This window comes from Eptatretus burgeri, chromosome 11, assembly GCF_056783735.1.
Source record: "Eptatretus burgeri isolate ZD-2024b chromosome 11, Ebu_testis_v1, whole genome shotgun sequence".
Classification (NCBI taxonomy): Eukaryota; Metazoa; Chordata; class Myxini; order Myxiniformes; family Myxinidae; genus Eptatretus; species Eptatretus burgeri.
This window is the reverse complement of record NC_140971.1, coordinates 22,105,429-22,110,278: the sequence shown is the minus strand read 5'-3', so window position 1 is coordinate 22,110,278 and position 4,850 is coordinate 22,105,429.

Below are 4,850 nucleotides of genomic sequence, written 5' to 3'. Positions count from 1 at the left end.
CACTCTCACCCCCTCTCACACCCCCTCTCCCGTCCCCTTCTCTTGAATTGTGAAGCCCCTCTCTCTCACCCCTCTCTCCCCTCCTTTCTCGCCCCTCCTCTGTCCCTCCTCCTCTCTCGCCCCTCTCTCCCTATCCTCTCTTGCCCCCCCTCTCGCCCTTCTCTCTCGCCCCCTCTCTCCCCCTCTCTCTGTAAATGTATTCACAAATGTCTACCAAGCACAACGATTAATTCCAACCTTGGGAAAAAACAGCTTTCAAACCCTTGGGAAACAGCTGTTTCCCTTGGGAAAATTCAAACCTTGGGATTAATTAATAATTTGAGTAATAATCAAACCTTGGGAGTAAATAATCAAACCTTGGGATTAATTAATTAATTCAAACCTTGGGAAAGAACAGCTTTCAAACCTTGGGAGACACGTGGGAAACAGCTGAAATGGATGAGGAAGAACGATATCAAACTTTGAAAAGGCACATACCCAGGTCCCCAGTGTCGATTGTGACGTCATACCAAACGAAGAAGAAGAATTGTGACGTCAATCCTTCAAAAAAAATAATTAAATAAACATTAATTGTGACGTCATTCGTGATGTCATAGCACCGTGTTCTGTCATTGGTTCACAGATACATGGCCGTAACTTGGGAACCGCTCATCCGATTGATATCAAACCTTGAAAAGGCACATCCGCGGGGCCCTGGCAATATTCCTGGCAAGTTTCAATCCGATAGGACCGGTGTTCGTCTGGTTATTAACAATTTGGGAAAAAATAGCATGATAAGGTGAGAAGGTGGAACGACACCTTCAGCTGCCATGTATACACCTTTTCAACACTGAAAAAGCAATAAAATGGCCGTAACTTGGGAACCGCTCGTCCGATCGACATCAAACCTCGAAAAGGCACATCCACGGGTCCCCGGCAATATTCCTGGCAAGTTTCAATGAGATCGGACCGGCGGTCGTCGAGAAACGGCGGTCGCAGACAGACAAACAGACAGACACACACAGAGATTCCTGGAATTATAGATAGATATTTGTATATACACACACAACATCAGACCTATCTGCTCTGCCAGCATGAGTCCGTGTCATCGATGTGCTGTCGGCCACCCTTTGCTCGTTCAATGCGAGAGCCATTCTTCACAAGAAGAGCGACAACACTGATCCAGCAGACTTCAACTGGTTGTCGGTATCCAAACTTTTCCAAACCTTCACGTCTTCTGGGGTGTAATACTTTTCGTAAATCTGTCCTAGAATTCACAGAACAGTGTTTGTGTGTTTTTTTGTTGGTCACGCCACTCCTACAGTTCTGGGCTGTTTTCATCCAGACTTGTTTCACCGAATCAGCATGACCACAATTAATGTTTTGAGATGTTTTTATCTTTGCAAATTCTCTATGTAAATGTGTATCATGTAGCGCCCCCTATAGGTGGGAGAAGGTGTTTCAAGTCTTCACCATTTACAGTGTAGTGTTCCTGTCCCCATGTTTTCCAGTGCTGGGAGATGTTTGTAATCATCAACAGATGTGTTTTTTTGCTTCGTGCAGGTAACCCGGGTTATTATCCCAATCCCTCCCTAAGGGAGGGAGCGGGATATTGTAATCGTCTGGTTTGTTTGTCTGTTGGGTAGTCGATCCAGCCCAAAAAAAAAATTTCAAATTTTTTTTTTTGAGATTTGTTCTACCCTTATTATCAGTATTTCCGTCGATATGTTTGTCTGTTGGGTAGTTGATCGAGTCGAAAAAAAACACTTTTTTCCAAAAATTTTTTTTTGAGATTTGTTCTACCCTTATTATCAGCTTTTAAAATGGCGATTTCAGTGAATACAATGGCGATTTCAATGAAACTTGGTTGGTAGGTTCATACCATGACCTAGTTGTGTGCAAATGAGAACCATTGCTATGGACACCACCGTTGCCTAGCAACGGGACTTTGAAATTTTTGAAAAATCATAAACAATTAATTTTTTCGAAAATCAAAAATCGGGCCACGAGCGACTGTGGGCAGTACATTCAGCCATATTGTCAAAAATTTCCAGCCGGATCCTATGAAAACTGTCGGAGAAGACAGACTTTGAATGAACCCTGGGCAAAAACAATAAAAAAACGAAGTTCGTTATATCTCAGAGACTGAGTCAGATATACATGAAACTGGTATGGTAGGTTCATGGTACGTCCTCGTTATGTGTGAGAAACAACCATTGCTATGGACCCTCCATAGCCTAGCAACGGCCAAAAAACCTCTAAATGTGGGGGTATTTTAACGAAAAAACAATCTGCAGCATTAACCCTTAAAGCTAGAATCATGAATTTTTTTGTGCTTAATCCTCAGGTCATTCACCATCGAATGGGCCCATCGCGTCACGTTCTATTGGGTAGTCTACTACCCATGTCCACCTATTGGCTTGTCTGTCTGTCTGTCCCTCTGTTTGGTCCAGTGCTCCGTTAATACAATGGCGATTTCGATGAAACTTGGTTGGTAGGTTCATACCATGACCTAGCTGTGTGCAAATGAGAACCGTTGCTATGGACACCACTGTTGCCTAGCAACGGGACTTTGAAATTTTTGAAAAATCAATTTTTTTGAAAATCAAAAATCGGGCCACGAGCAACGGTGGGCAGTACATTCAGCCATATTGTCAAAAATTTCCAGCCAGATCCTATGAAAACTGTCAGAGAAGATAGACTTTGAATGAACCGTGGTCGAAAACAATAAAAAAAACGAAGTTCGTTATATCTCAGAGACTATGAGTCAGATATACATGAAACTGGTATGGTAGGTTCATGGTATGTCCTAGTCATGTGTGAGAAAGAACCGTTGCTATGGAGTCCTCCGTTGCCTAGGAACGGCCCAAAAAAACCTCTAAATGTGGGGGTATTTTAACGAAAAAACAATCTGCAGCATTAACCCTTGAAGCTAGAATCATTAATTTTCTTGTGCTTAATCTTCAGGTCATTCCTCATCGAACAGGCCCATCGCCTCAGGTTCTATGGTGTAGTCGACTTCCCATGTCCGCCTACCGGCTTGTTTGTTTGTCTGTCTGTCTGTTAGCAACTTTACGGCAAAATGGCTTTAGCAAACACTATCAAATTTAATCCACAGGTGGGCAATAAACCTTGGATGACCACATTAACTTTTGGGTCCAATTGAATCAAAGGTCAAGGTCAAGGTCACGAAAAGATCAAAATCGTTTTTCGCTCATAACTTCGGCAAAAATGATCTGATTTACTTCAAACTAAGCTTATAGTGAACCTTGTTCTATTTGTTACTTATAATCCTACCCATTCCTATCATGAAAAATGCATATTTGTGAAGATCGGTAGGGTCAGAAGTTTTGGGGGTCATGGCCATCGGTCAAAATTACAAATTTTCCATTAAAACTAAAACATGGTTACGAAAATACAACTTTACGGGAAAACGGCTGGCTCAAAAACTGTCAAATTGTATCCACAGGTGGGTAATGAACCTCAGACAATCCCCTTAACTTTTGGGTCTAATTATCTCAAAGGTCAAGGTCAGGTCACGAAAAGGTCAAAATGTTTTTCGCTCATAACTTCGTCAAAAATGGTTTAATTGAGTTCAAACGAAGACTAAAATAGTCCTTATTCTATTCCTTATAATCAATATTCAGGTTAAGGATGTATCAAATTTAAATTTGATCCCCAAAATAACTTTATGTCTTAAATGGGCGGGATTTGTTGTGCCTGGCACCACTTGTTTGATTCATATTGGAAAATTTGTAATTTTGACCGATGACCATGACCCCCAAAACTTCGGACCCTGCCGATCTTCACAAATATGCATTTTTCACTATAGGAATGGGTAGGATTATAAGTGACAAATAGAATAAGGTTCACTATAAGCTTAGTTTGAAGTAAATCAGATCATTTTTGACGAAGTTATGAGCGAAAACGATTTTGATCGTTTCGTGACCTTGACCTTGACCTTTGATCCAATTGGACCCAAAAGTTAATGGGGTCGTCCAAGGTTCATTGCCCACCTGTGGATTAAATTTGATAGTGTTTGCTAAAGCCGTTTTGCCGTTAAGTTGTATTTTCGTAACCATGTTTTAGTTTTAATGGAAAATTTGTAATTTTGACCGATGGCCATGACCCCCAAAACTTCGGACCCCACTGATCTTCACAAATATGCATTTTTCACGATAGGAATGGGTAGGATTATAAGTGACAAATAGAATAAGGTTCACTATAAGCTTAGTTTGAAGTAAATCAGATCATTTTTGACGAAGTTATGAGCGAAAAACGATTTTGATCTTTTTGTGACCTTGACCTTGACCTTTGCTTCAATTGGACCCAAAAGTTAATGGGGTCGTCCAAGGTTCATTGCCCACCTGTGGATTAAATTTGATAGTGTTTGCTAAAGCCGTTTTACCGTAAAGTTGCTAACAGACAGACAGACAGACAAACAAACAAGCAGTCATAGACTGGTACTTACGAAATCATAAACTTGACCTCTGACCTTGTCGAATAAAAGCTGTCTCCAGAGAAGGTAGCGACACAAACCAGAAGTTTCTACGATGATTCTGTTCCAAACCTCTCATAAAACATCCGATTTTTACCAGAATTTCGACAACCGAGTGTTAAGCATACTTAACCGTGACCAAAATTGAAGACAGGATTGAAAATGACTTTAAAACGAGCGCGTAATGCTGTGTGTTACAATCCCCATTATTAGCATCATCTTCAGTTCAACCTCAGATACGACACCGGACATAAATCTCATAAAACATCCGATTTTTACCAGAATTTCGACAACCGACTGTTAAGCATACTTAACCGTTACCAAAAGTGAAAACAGAATTGCGATCCAAGTTAAAACGAACTCGTAACGTCGA